Below are 14,387 nucleotides of genomic sequence, written 5' to 3' on the forward strand. Positions count from 1 at the left end.
TCTTCCTCTTCCAAATTCCACTGGGAAGTTACTGCCCATGCGGATGCTAGGCACCCCACCATGCACCAGAGATTCTGAATCAGCCATCTGGCTTGGGGTCCACTTTGGAAAGAGCCTAGGATGAAGCCAGAAGACTTGGGTCCTCTCTCGGGCAGTGACCTCGAGTGACATGTAGCTTGGGATGCTCGAGTGAGTGCAGCCATGCGAGAAGGGCTCCAAGGATGACAGGTGGAGACAGATGTGAAGAGCTCCTCCTCAGTGTCCTGCAGTGTCCCCGGGGTGCAACCTTGTGCTAGCCCCTTGGTCTCAGGGTCCAGCTGTCCGGCAGGGAGCCCACTGGCCTTAACTGGTGCTCAGCACGAAAGGCCCCACTCCTCTGCAGGGTGTCTGGGGCTCTTGCTGATTCCCAGGATCGACTGTGTTGAACTGAATGTAGATGCAGTTTGGGAAGACGGGGAATCTTGACTTTCCTTGGGAGTTAACAGCTGCCTCAGGGCACTGATTTGTATCTTTCTCTTTCATTTCTTTCTTTCTTTTTTTTTTTTTTTTTTTTTGGTTTTTCGAGACAGGGTCTCTCTGTGTAGCTTTGCGCCTTTCCTGGAACTCACTCTGTAGACCAGGCTGGCCTCGAACTCACAAAGATCTGCCTAGCTCTGCCTCCTGAGTGCTGGGATTAAAGGTGCGCCACCACTGTCCAGCTCATTTCTTTTTTGTTTTGTTTTGTTTTGTTGTTGTTTTTTCAAGACAGGATTTTTCTGTATAGCCCTGGCTGTCCTGAAGCTTACTCTGTAGACCAGGCTGTCCTTGAACTCACAGAGATCCATCTGCCTCTGCCTCCTGAGTGCTGGGATTAAAGGTGTGCACTACGACCACTGGGTGTTATTGTCCTTTTTTAAAACTTGGGTTCTGGGACTCAAACTTAGGCACAACAAGCACTTTACTGACCAACTCTCTCCTCGGCCTGGACAGCCCTGGTCAGCCTGGAGCTCACAGAGAGCCATCTGCCACTGCTTCCCTGAGTGCTGAGATCAAAGGCCTGGGGCCACCGTGCCAGCCCCCAGCATTCACCTTTAAACCTCCCCAGCTAACTTTCCTGACAATCACGGACAAAATGCTCTGTGGTTCCGTGTGTTCATTTCTCTCAGACAAATGCCTGGATGCTATCACTGGACCCTGCAGGAAATATAGTTTACTATCTTACTTATTTTTAAAGTTTAATTGAATGTGGTGTGTGTATGTGTTCAGGCTCACTCATGGAGGTCAGGGAACAGCTTTAAGGAACAGGCTATCTCCTTCCACCGTGGGACCCAGGGTTCCCATTCAGGTTCTCCAGCTCGGGTGGCAAGTGCTGTCATCCACCAAGCCCTCACAGCAGCCCCAAGGTTTGAACTTTTAAAAAGAAACCACTAAACAAATTTTCAGCAACACTGTAAATCTTTTACTATATTTAATTGTGTTATTGTAAGTAGAAGCTTTGTAAAAATCATCTTTTTTAGAGCCGCCAGCCAGGCAGACACACACCTGTAATCCCCACTGTCAGGAGGCTGAGGCAGGAAGATCATGAGTGAAGTCCATCTGGACTACATAGTGAAACCCTATTTCAAAAAAGTCAGCCAGCCTGTGGTAGCACACACCTTTAATCCCAGAACTCGGGAGGCAGAGGCAGGAGGAACTCTGTGAGTTTGAGGCCAGCCTGGTCTACAGAGTGAGTTCTAGGACAGTCAGGGATACACAGAGAAATCCTGTCTCGAAAAACCAAAATACAAAATAAAAACAAGCCTGTCATAGTGACTTGCATCTTTAATCCCAGCACCCAGGAGGCAGAGACAGGAGGATCTTTGTGAGTTCTAGAATAGCCAGAACTACATAGTGAGACCCTGTCTCAAAAAACAGAGAGAGGAGGAGGGAGGGAAGGAAGGAGGGAAATTTTATTCTGTTACCTTTGATGTTAGATGCAATCATTTTTCAGTTTGAATACGATCCACACACCACACACATTCACATTAATGTCTACTGCACCCATCCAGTGCTGTTGGGGCCTTTGCAAGATTACACAAGCTTCACCAGCGCTTAATTCCAAAATATTTGTATCATATCCCCCCCAAAAGAACCCATTTACCCACCTACATTCACTTCCTGGTCCTCTTTCCACAGCTCTCCCTAGTCTTTCTCTGCTTGTGGCCTCATAGCTTACCTGTTGTGGAATTTCAAAGAATTGGAATAATTTAATGTATGTCCTTATGTAACTGGCTTCCTTCATTGAGCATAATATTTTCAAATTTCACCTATGCTGCAGGTCATGGTTTTGTTGTTTTGATTTGTGCTTTAAAAAAAAAAAAGACATTGCTGTGGGATGTTCTGTACGGCAAATGTGTTGCTAATTAGTCAATAAACACTGATTGGCCATTGGCTAGGCAGGAAGTGTAGGCAGGACGAGGAGGAGAATAAAGCTGGGAAGTGGAAGGCTGAGTCAGAGAGACACTGCCAGTCACCACGATGAGAAACAGCTTGTGAAGATGCCGGTAAGCCACGAGCCATGTGGCAAGGTATAGATTAATGGAAATGGATTAATTTAAGCTGTAAGAACAGTTAGCAAGAAGCCTGCATGGCCATACAGTTTGTAACCAATATAAGTCTCTGTGTTTACTTGGTCGGGTCTGAGGCTGTGGGACTGGCAGGTGATAGAGATTTGTCCTGACTGTGGGCCAGGCAGGAAAACTCAAGCAACAAGACATTCTCTCACTGTGTAGCCCAGACTGGCCAAGAACTATGTAGACCAGGCTATCCTAGAACTTTCAACAATCCTCATGCTTCTTTTTTTTTTTTCCTTCATTTTTAACCTTGTGTGTATGGGTGTTTTGCTTGCACATCATTATATGTCTGTGCAATGTCAATGGAGGCCAGAAGAGGGCATTGGATCCCTGGGACCGAAGTTACAGACAGTTGTGAGCCCCTATACCAGTGCTGGGAATCAAACCTGGGTCCTCTGTAAGATCAGCCAGTGCTCTTAGCCCCCGAGCCATGTCTCCAGCCCCCTGCCTCTGCCTCTTGAGTGCTGGGATTGCAGTCAACTCGATTGAACTAAACTTGGCTTTGCAATTAAAAAAAGAAAATTAGCAGGCTGGAGGGATGGCTCAGTGGTTACCAGAGTTCAATTCCTAGGACCCTCCTCGTGACTCATAACAATCTGTAACTCCAGTCCCAAGGGATCCAATATCCTCTTCTGGCCTCTGAGGGCAGCAGGCACATGCTTAATACACATTCATAGGCAACACACTCATACAATTACACACACACACACACACACACACACACACACGCCCTTGTGCGTGCACAGGCCCAGGTATGGAGGTCGAAGGGTAAGCCATGGGAGTTTGTTCTCTTCTTCTACCATTTGGATTCTGGGCTTGAACTCAGGCTCTGAAGTAGGAGCCTTTACCTGCTGAGCCGTCTCACTGGCCCAGCAGTCAGTCTTTCCTAGTGCTCTCTCTAATGGATGTGTCTCTTGGGTAAACTTCATTTTCTAGCCATTTGCCTGTGGACTAGTTTGGGTTTTGTGTAGGCAACTGTGGCTCTGTAATGTCAGTCTGCACCCTCCTTTTCAATCCTTACACTTTGTTTTGTTCTGGAAGTTCACTGTATAGGCCAACTGCTTTGGCTAGGAGCTCGGATATAAACTGAACAGACGCTTGGATGAGTGGCGAATACAGAGAGCCCGATTTGAAGGGGTGGGTCTCTTGCCCCTTTGGAAACTGTGCTGGGTGGCTTCAGCAATGATCTTTCTTAGCTCGGAGGCTCCTTCCCCACCCCCACCCCATGGGTCTAAGACAGTTCATCCCAGGGAGTTGCTGAAATGTGTCTCCAGGGTTAAGACGGCCATGGGACTGGCTCCTGAATTCATTCATTCAATGTTGAATTGTTGACAGATTTCAAGTATTAAGCCAGGCTCGAATTTCTAGGATGTGTGCATGTCCTTCTGGCTCGCTGGATCTGTGGTGCTGAGACCTATTTTGGAGTGATAGTGTTTTAATGTTTGAGTAGGACCCGACATCTCATTTCATAGCAGGCTTGTTCTCTGTGTGCCTTTGAACACACTGCAGAGGGGCCAAGAGCAGCCTTTATCTGCCGTCTCCCTGTCTGTCTCTGTCTCAGGCTTTTCCAACCCTTCCTCTCACGCTGCTCTAGCTTGCAGCATTTTGCCCCCTGAACCCTCCTGAGGGTGCCAAAGTATGAGATGCTTTCTCCTGCTCAAACCTGAAGTAGCTATGGAGCTGGAGAGCCTGAGGGCCAAGCTCCAGAGGAGCCTACAGAGAGAGAGCTGTGACCCCCAAACTTCACTGAAAAGAGCATCATGATGGAATCCTGCCCTCCCTCCTCCTACAGAGGAAGTGGCTAAGTAGGGGCCAGGGTCAGGGGTTAATGACCATATTGTGCTCAGGGCTGTGGATAGCCCAGCTTGTCAGTGGCAGCATCTAAGCATTCATAGCCCCAGGGGAACCCCTCCCCTTTTCCATCCATCCTTCTTGGAGGGAGGAGTCCCTGCTGGCCCTTAATTGCCATCAGGTCACCGTACACAGTGGGGACACCAGGCCATCTTCTCTGGTGAGGTCTGCTTTGCTGAGGCCCCAGATACAGCCCTCCATCTCCTCTGCCCCACAGATACCAGTTCCCCACCATCATGGGCTACCAGGATGTGGCAGGAACCAGCGTCCAATGACCAGCACGCTTGTATACACACACACACCACACACACACACACACACGCGCACCAGGCTGTCCCACACCAGCCATGTCCATCTTCTGGACAAGTGGGTCCTCAAAACTGATCTGGTAATGCCCAGCTCTTGGGGAAACTGAGGTATGACTTCCATTGTCAGGAACATGACCATGGTCCTGTGACTTCCTATTCCATATGCCAGGCTAGGACCAGTGCCAGGGAGGCAAAGGAGAAGAGACCATGCTCATCACTCTCAAGGGGCTCACAGGCTAGGAGCGAGACACACATGTATACATGCGCACCCACACAGAAATGGAATAAAATGTAATTAAAAAAATAATTAACTCAAAAAATAATAATAATTAACTCAGCTGAGCATAGTGGCATACAACTGTAATCCTAGCACTCAGGAGGCAGAGGCAGGAGGATTGCCAAAAGGTCAGGGCCAGTCTAGTCTATACAGAGTTCCAGTCTGGCCAGAGCTACAGAGTGGGACCCTGTCTAAAAAAATAGTAAGTCAGTAAATAAATAACTAAGTTCCACAATCCCAAGAATAATTAAGGTTCAATTTTCTTCTGTTGCCTTTCCAGATTTTTTCTCTTTTTTTTTTTTTTTTTTTTTAAATTTCAGGGCTGAGGACCGAACCCAGGGCCTTGCGCTTGCTAGGCAAGTGCTCTACCACTGAGCTAAATCCCCAACCCCTCCAGATTTTTTAATTTAAAAAAAGTTTTGTTTATGTGCATGAGTGTTTATGCATGTGCGTGTGGGTGTCCAAAGAGACCAGAGAGGGGTCAGATTCCCCAGAACTGGAGTAACAGGTGGCTGTGAGCTTCCCAACATACGTGCAATTTGCAAGAGCAGCAAATTCTTAACCACTGAACCATCCCTCCAGCCCTCTATTATATTCTGAGAAATGTTTCCATGTGTGCAAGCATGTGCACGCAATCTCCGCACCTTTCCTGGGTAACTCGTACATACATGCACATGGAGGCTGGAGGACAACTTTGGGGTGCCAGTCCAGGGTGCGATCCACCTTATTTTTGAGACAGGGACTCACTGGCCTGGAATCTGACAAGTTTTCTAGGCTGGCTGCCCATGGGCTGGGGATCCACCTGAGTTCACCTCTCGTGTTGAGAATTGCAAGCACGTGATAGCATGCCTGACTTTCTCACGTGGGTTTTGGGAATCGAACTAAGGTCCTCAGACTTGCATGGCAAGCACGTTACCCACTGAGTATCTCCCCCACCTGTCCTGTTTTCTCCTCGCCCATCCTATTTTCTTTCTACGCGTGTTTAAATGCAGTTGATTCACACAGGGCACGCTGTTGGTTTTTACCTCGTTACTCCCCGTTGAAGTTATCTGAATGCATGTATCTGCTGATGTCCCATGGTTTCACGTAAGCTGACACCACAGACACTTCCCCACATCATTAAAATCCTGCATGAAGCCAGGCGGTGGTGGCACCCACCTTTAATCCCAGCACTTAGGAGGCAGAGGCAGGTGGATCTTAGTGAGTTCAAGGCCAGCCTGGTCTACAGAGTGAGTTCCAGGACAGCCAGGACTGTTACAGAGAAATCCTGTCTTGAAAAAAAAAAAAAAAATCCTTCATGAATGCCATTTTTACCACCACACTGTTTTTTGTTATGTGAACACGATCAGCCTCAGGTTCCTGTCCTGTGCTCCTGAATGGTAAGGTCCCAGCGGCTTTTGTTATTACACACACTGCAACGGCATCTTCGGGCAGAGATCTGTACGGACACATTTCTGTAAGGGAGTGCTGTCAGGTGCAGCCTCCCCAGAACCAAGTCACCACAGAGACTGGGCTGGCACACGGTCCTTTGGGCAGCAGCCCTGCCCTGCAGTGACGGCAGGTGTGTTCTGGTTGTCATATGGTGACCCTGTGGCCCCTCGTGAAGGGAACCTGTCAAAATGGTGACAACTTAGATTAACTCGACGACTACCCGCCAGGTCCTGGGCCCTCTTGCTCCTGTGCACCTTGGCTGGTCGCCTGTCCTGCTGCTCCAGTCCTGGGACCTGGGCAGCAAGGATGACTGATGTCTATGACAGTCTGAGTGGTCTGGGAGGCGCATGGGGGTTCCCTGGAGATGAAGTGTCGGGTTTGGATAGCAGGGGAAAACGACCCCCCTCCCCTGCAGACCAGCAGGGGGCCCTGTTCTCTCCCTCACAGGAATATAGTGTTGGGTAAGGTAGCCTCGTGAGCAGGCAGGGGTCAGGGCTTTGAACTCTGCCAAGAGCAGACAAGTACAGGGCAAACATACATGAAGTCCCGCTATGTGCTTTGGTACCGCGCTGTGGCAGGCGACAGTTTTGCAGCCCTTTGGGGGAAGAGCGGGAGGGTTCACAGAGAGACGGGACTGAGACCACCCAATCCCTCTGGAGCTGCCTAGCCCTTGTTCCCCTTGATACACACTGTGGGGTGATGACAGCCACCCAGGACCAGGTGAGGCACCTCTGCAAGACCGTCCGGAATGGCACAGGTGTAGACAGGCTCATTGCTCCCAGGCCAGGAATGTGGCCAGCACCAAGAAGAAAAAAGGCAGCTGGGCAGCACCTGGAGATGCCAGCTCTCAGGGCACCCAAGCTCTGTGCACCCTCCTGCCCTCTCTAGACCCTAGATGCCCGCTCTCAGGGCACCCAAGCTCTGTGCACCCTCCTGCCCTCTCTAGACCCTAGATGCCCGCTCTCAGAGTACCCCAGGCTCCGTGTACCCTCCTGTCCTCTTAGACCTGGAGATGCCAGCTCTTAGGGCACCCCAAGCTCTATGCACCCAGCCTCCACCTGCAGAGTGGAAATGCCACTGAACAGTCTTCAGCCTCCCCTCTCCCACCAACAAATGGTTCCTGCCTCCAGACCCTCCCTCCAGATGCGGAATCTCCTTCCCTTCCAAGCAACTCCATGTCAGCCTCCCCTCCCTTCCCCTGCACCATCAGTATCTCTCCTTCCTCATCCCTCCTTTTTTTCACCCTGTGGAGAACAATGCTTCTAGACTCAATATCCCCCTCCCATGCCCAAGGGAGCTGGTGCTGCCCCAGGTACCATCAGCAGGTCCTCTTTCCCAATATACCCACCTCTGCTCTGGGGAAGGTCCAGTGCCCAGGCCCTTCTCTCTGAAGCCCTCTCCTGTCTTTCCAGACCACATTGCTGGTCACCTGGCCTCTACAATCCCCTGTGGGAGTAGCGCAAGCCAGCATCCTCCTCCTCCTCCCCTGCTCTCTCCATGCCCAGGGGATCTGCAGCCTTTCCACACATCTCCCTGGCCTCGCTCTAGGATGGGGGCCTTCACCTTGCCCCACTATTTTCCCAGTCCCAAGCTGTGAGGCCCCCCCAGACCTCATAGCATCTCCTCACATACATGCTCACAGTACCCACACCTTTCTGCCTTGCTATGAAATGGATCTATCTACAAAAACAGAGGGGTGGGCTGCTCTCGACACCTCCCCTGTCTTGTGCCTGACCCCCACCATCTGGTCGGCTGGTCTGCACTGTGTCTTCTCACGTGGTATGAGCCGGCATCCAGTGAATTTCCACTCACCACTCAGAGGTAGAGGGACCTTGGGCAAGTCAGAGTTCCCACGTGAGCCTCATTTTCCTGGACGAGGTGACCGAGAAAGCAGCCCGCCCTTCTTCATGGCTTGTTCTGGGGGCCATGTGAAGATCTTATGCCTTGAAGACTGTTGTCATGACCTCTGTTGCTTAGATAACTGAGTGCCTCCACATTCCCCCAAAGAACACCCCACAGCGGAGTGCTGGCCTTACACAGGACATGGAGGCCAGCCCTGCCACGTTTCTCCAACCACTGCCACATGCCCACAAGGCAGGCACCTGTCACCCCATTTTACCCATGACAAGACTGAGGCCTCAGTGCCACAGCTAGAGAGAACCATTGCCTCAATGGCTGCTGCCTGCACCACCCACTGATTCAAAACCTTTCCCATAAGCTGGGCACTGTGCTAGGTGCTGGCTGGCACAGACCTGGCACAGGGCAGAGATCTTTCTAGAACACAAAATAAATCTGACTCTATCAACTCAGTGAGTAGTTGGGGCTGGTGGCGCACGCCTTTAATCCCAGTACTTAGGCAGAGGCAGGCAGGTCTCTGTGAGTTGGAGGCCAGCCTGGTCTATATAGAGTTCCAGGGCAGCCAGGGCTCCACAGACAGACTCTGTCTCATAAACAAATCAATAAATAGAAATAAAAACCAGATCATTAAGTTTTCCTCTGCCCTCAGGATCCATGTGTCTTCTCAACAACCACCCTCAGTCCTCTGGGCTCACACGGCAGCTCGCCTCTGCCCACCCTTATTTTCCCTGCCACACCCCACTATAGCACACGTGAGCTATGGGGCTCTTCCCTCCCACACTCCACTCACCATCTCCTTCCCTGCCTCTCCCCAGCAGCAGCTCCTCCGTGTTCTTTACCTCAACCTTCATTTGGACCTAATAATCTCTGTCACGTCCTCCAGGAAGCCTTTCTCCCTCAGCTTCCAGAGAGAAGTAGGAACACCCTCAGTGTGTCCAGGCACCCTGACCTGCAGTTTCTGAAACTCCTCTCTTCTCTTTGAGGGCCCTAGGGGAAGTTGTTCAACTCAGAGTCTCTCCCCACTCTCCCCCCCCCAACACACACACACCCCAATCCATAAGTCCTCAAGTTCGTATCTGCCTCTGCCTCCCCAGGATGCAGGCCCAGCAGAGCAGACAGATGAGAGCACATACTCCCAGCCTGTGAACGTGCTAATGCGTGTAGCCCTCTGTCCACATGGGTGGGTGAGATGGAGCAGTCACTTGGTGTTCTGATGGCTGAGCCCAGCCTCCTCAGAGCGATGGCCTCCGTGATTCTAGACATGGCCAGGTGGCTATAATCCACCTAAACGTTTCTGGGGTTCTGGGCCTTTTTGGGGTGGGCAGGCAGTGTGGCCCTAGAAGACAGAACAAGTGAACTGGAGTCAGTGGGGCGAGAGCCAAGACCCGATTGAGTCGCTTCCCTGTGACTCAGTTCCCTCATTTAAAAAGTGATTGATATCATCAGCCCTTTGCTGCCTATGGCAGCAAGCAGGGTGGCTGAGGGAGGGGACAGCGGCAAAAACTTTCACAAGAGCAGACGCTCCATTGTCTGCCTGGCTTCCTGACATCGCCACCTCAGACACATTCTGTTGTATTTTGCAAAGTGCCGGGGAAATCTGGTTTGGGCCCTCTCTAGAGGCCAGCCCTGCAGTACGGGCTGCTCTCTCTAGAGGAGGTCTTGGGGGCCAGCCGCCTGTGCCCCTCGGCCCCAACCGCAGCCCCTGCACACCGAGGCCTGGACGCCAACACCCACCCACCCTCTGAACCCGGGTCTCCCCGTCCCAGGGCCAGCTGTGTAGACGAAGTGAGGATGGGCTGCTGCCTGGGAGGCTGGAAGCCTGGGAGAGGCCGGACAGTGGGCGCGCAGGACATCACCCTCGCGCCCCTAGGCTCGCCCCCGAGGAGCCGCGGGGAGCCTGGAAGGGCCGCTTTTCAAAATGGCCGCCGCCGTGGCCGCCATGGCCGCCGAGGCCCTTCTCCTCCGGGGAGAGCGAGGGAGGGAGGGAGGGCACGGCGGCCAGGCCACGGTCAGTCCTCGCCGCCCAGGGGTGCCGCAGAGCAGGGCAGGAGGCGTGGGGAGGAGGGAGCCCGGGGTGGGTGGGGGGCAGAGAAGAGCCCGAGAGAGGGGCCGGGGAGAGGAACAAAAGGTCCCTTTGTGACACGGCCCGGAGACGAGGGAGCGCATTACCCAATGCCCAGAAGCCATGTTGGTAACAAGAGAGCCATTCTCTCTCTGCCTCGCTCCCTCGCTCGCTCGCTCGCTCGGAAAACAACTCGGAGCCCAGAGGGACGGGGAGAGCATTTAACCCCATGGGCGCGGGGCGCGGGGGGGCCCCCAGGCCGCCGCCGTGGGAGGTGGGAGAGCGGCGGCAGAAGAGCCGGAGGGGCCCGCGGGGCCCGGCCGGCTCCCAACATGGCCGCCTGGCCCAATCCCAGCCGCCTCCGGCCTGGGGGACGAGCCGGGGACGAGCCACAGACGGGCTTCTGCCTGCCTAGGCCCGGCCGGATGAGCCTCGAGGGCCTTCCAGTCCGCGGGCCTCGCCTGCCCCCAACCTCCGGGGAACCCCCCCCCCCCCATGCCTTCCATCTTCTGGGGTTCAGGTCCCATGGCGGGGCCACCCAGTTCCAGGGCTGCTGGGCTTCCCGGCTGCTTCCTGCCGCGGGGAAACTTCTCTCTCCTTGACAACCATCTTTGCGCCTTTTTTTTTTTTTTTTTTGTCTTATAGAAAGTTCTTCAGATCTAATTGGATTTCTTTATTCCCAGCCCCAGCTTGTTCCTCCTACCCCACCTTGTACGGACTAGTCTTGGTGTCCAGGCTTCTAGAAGCCACATCTGATAACAGGGGCCAGGGACACTAAAAGGGCCTTTTCCTCCCTCTCCCCTCCTCTGTTTTCTCTTCGCCTTCTCCATTCCTGCTCTCTCCTCCTTCCCTCCCTCCCTCCTTCCTTTCTTCTTCAAACGTCGACGGAACACTACTGTGTCCTCAGCCCTGTTCCAGCCCTCGGCCATAGCCACGGACAAATGGACTGCCCTTGCCCTTGCCAATCTAATGTTCCTGTGAGGGAGATGGGCAATAAACAAACCTATGGGCTAATATCAGCGTATCTTAAGCTCTGTGGTGAAAAATAAAGCAGGGTAGAAGGCGAACCCGGAAGGAGGGGTCACGTGAGAAGCAGTCACTTCTGGATGTGGATAGTATGCACCTATGATCCCAGGACTCCAAAGCCGAGGCAGGGGAATCTCAAGTTCTAGACCAGCCTGGGCTACAGAAGAAGTGCCAGACCCTATCAAGAAAAAGGTGGAGGAGAGGGAGGAGGGTGAGGAGGAGGAAGAAGGGGGAGAGGAAGAGAGGGAGCAGACGCCACTGAAAGAGTATGACATTGAACTGAGATTCTGAATCTGAGAGAGGGAAGAATATTTAGAACAGGAATGTTCTAGACAGAGAGATCAACACATGCCAGGGCCCCAAGAGGGAATGTGTTGCTGAGCTTAGGAGCAGGCAGGAAGCCAACCGGGCAGGAGCAGCCAGAGCCAAGGAGATGAGGGAGCGGAGGTCGGACACTGAGGGGCGGGGAGCCCAGCTGTGAAGGCTGAAGGAAGGGAAGATGTCAGGGGTCCACCAAGGCTTGGAGAAGGGATGGTGTGGTCTGGGCTGTCCATGGGTAAGGCTTCCCAGGGGGTCTCAAGCATAGAAGCTGGAGGCCTCAAAGGACTAGGCTACACCTTTGGAGATGACTCCCACGGGCCCGTCCTTAGGTGGCTGTCCTGCTTTTGTCCAATTCTTGCAGTTAATGTTTATGTAATACCTACTAAGTGTCAAGAGTGGGGATTGTTCCTATTAGGTGTGTAAGGTGAGCTCACTGGTGGTGGGTGGGTGACAGGCCCCTGAACAGCACCTCTAGAGGGCCAACCTCATTGCAATGCTTTGGCTACATAGCATGAAGGCCCTCCCTTGGGCTGTTTCTAAGGACACCCATCTCCCAAGTCCCAGCTGGCTATGGCACCTTGCTACAAATGGCCCACAAAAGCAGAGCTTGAGTGCTGGGCCTCCAATCAATCTCAGGCTGGTCGCTGGCCTCCTGAAGCTTCACTTTCCTGTGTATACAGTCTCAGCCACTCAGCAGGTTTGTGGGCACATTAAAAAAGAGAATCCAGCCAGGCATTGTGACACATGCCTTTGATCCCAGCACTTGGGGGACAGAGGCAGGAAGATCGAGGCCACCCTGGTCTACATAGTAAGTTCCAGGACAGCCAGAACCCTGCCTCAGAGAGGGGTGCCAGGGGATGGGAGAGAGAGAATATGAATTCATTCCTCAGAGGGCAGAGAGAGGTCACTCAGCTGAGGTCAGCATCACTCAGCGAGTCTACTGGCTGGGCTTGCTGAGACACAGCTGTGGGGGGATCAGGCCAGGCCTGGGCATTAGCAGCAAGCTGCAAGGCCCCTGCCATGAGTCAGGGGGACTGAAGCCATAGGTAGTAGCTGCAGAGAGGTGACGTGTTATGGGCCCTTGGGCAGCCCCAGGTCCTGGCACCCTTATCTGTCTGTAGCAGCCACCTCAAGCCCTTAGGCTAGCGTCAAGAGGAGAGCCTGTTGCGGGAGAAGGCTGCGGGTGGAAACAGAAGGGGTCCAGGCATGCGCACAATTCACAACAATCCAGCAGGTGGACGACTGCCACAGGCTGTGCAGGGAGTATTGAGGGCAGAAGAGTGGCAGACGAAGGACTTGGGGGACGGGTGGGCAGTGGGGGAGGAGGGAGGGGAGGACTCACAGCGGCAGAGGGAGCACCACGCAGTAAGAAGACTCTTGTCTACATTCTAATGTAAACCCTTTCACTGAAACACGCCTTGAAGCAAGCCCTGACCTCGCCAGGTCTTTTATTTTCTCATCCGTAGAACGAAGACCATACTAGTGCCTTTCTCATAGATTGTCCAGTAAAATAATAAACTCCAGGGATGAGGATGGCCCCTCAGTGAATCCCTGGCCTGGCATGTAGGAGGCATTACAAAATAATAACAACAATAATAGTTCAGTTAATTAATTATTAGCTTCAATTTAGTTACACAGCCTGATGCTGGGAGTTCCTACTAAAAATAAATGACCCAGCCAGGTGTGGTGGAGCACACCTTGGATGCTAGCACTCTGGAGGTGGAGGCAGGTAGAGCTCTGTGAGTTTGAGGCCAGCCTGGTCTACACAAGGATTTCAGGCCAGTCAGGGGCACATAGTAAGACACTGTCTCAGTGAGTAAATAAAAAGTAGACAATTCAGTGTGGTTTTGATTTTGTTAACGCTCCGTTCGGCCTGTGGCCTCTGCTTCCCTGGGATATGAGTATCCGTGGTTTTTATCCTGATTCACTAACGCGGCCTCTCCGGGAAGCCAGTACTATTATCATTCTCATGTTCCAGAGGAGAAACTGAGTCTCAGAGCAATGTCCCAGGCTGCATGGCTGCTCTAAGAATGGGGGACTGCTAGCTAGGATTAGGAGACAGCCCTTCCCCGCCACCTCTCCCCACCCTACCCCACCAACCCACTGGGGTGGAGTGAAGGTCCCTTGGTTCTTCTGGAACAATCCCACTGCTCAGTGGAGTAGCTGACAACCTCAGAGGCTGGGATTGGTCGGCTACCCCTCAACCGGGCAGTGTCTGAGCCGATCCGGAGGCGAGGAGGAGGTCAGAGCAAGCAGGGGTGAGTAGAAAGGGTAAGGCCACCGCTGAGGCAGTGACCAGAGCGTGGAGCCCAAGAAGGCAAGAGAGGCACCAACTGGAATGGGGGAGTCCAGCTGGGGGCAGGCAGCAAGGCCCAGAATGGTGGACCCACAACCGGCGGCGGCAGCGGGGAGGCAGGAAGAGGAAGCGAGGGAGACAAAGGCAGCTATGTACGCCCCAGGCCTGTTTAGGTACCTGGCCCCCAGGATGACACAGCCTGGGGGTCAGCCACCAACATGATCACTCTGAACTCACGGGATCAAAGGGTCGACCCAAGTGGGGCAGCCTGCTTGGAGACAACGGATCACGCGGGGCCGCGGCCCGTGTGGGCCCAGTGCCTCGGTCAACGCCACCCACTTGTCCAGCAGCCCAGGACGGAAGCCTC

The 14,387-nt window shown here is 53.1% G+C and overlaps 1 long non-coding RNA gene across 1 annotated transcript; it reads right to left on the reverse strand.

Moving 5' to 3' along the window:
- Positions 1–8,772: 8,772 nt before the first annotated feature.
- On the reverse strand, positions 8,773–9,334 carry LOC131901979 (uncharacterized). The gene is made up of 2 exons (XR_009376958.1): positions 9,155–9,334; positions 8,773–8,898 (listed from the first exon to the last, which is right to left on the reverse strand). It is a non-coding gene; the product is annotated as an uncharacterized LOC131901979 (long non-coding RNA).
- Positions 9,335–14,387: the final 5,053 nt, after the last annotated feature.

The sequence above is a fragment of the Peromyscus eremicus genome, unplaced genomic scaffold (assembly GCF_949786415.1).
Source record: "Peromyscus eremicus unplaced genomic scaffold, PerEre_H2_v1 PerEre#2#unplaced_949, whole genome shotgun sequence".
NCBI lineage: Eukaryota > Metazoa > Chordata > Mammalia > Rodentia > Cricetidae > Peromyscus > Peromyscus eremicus.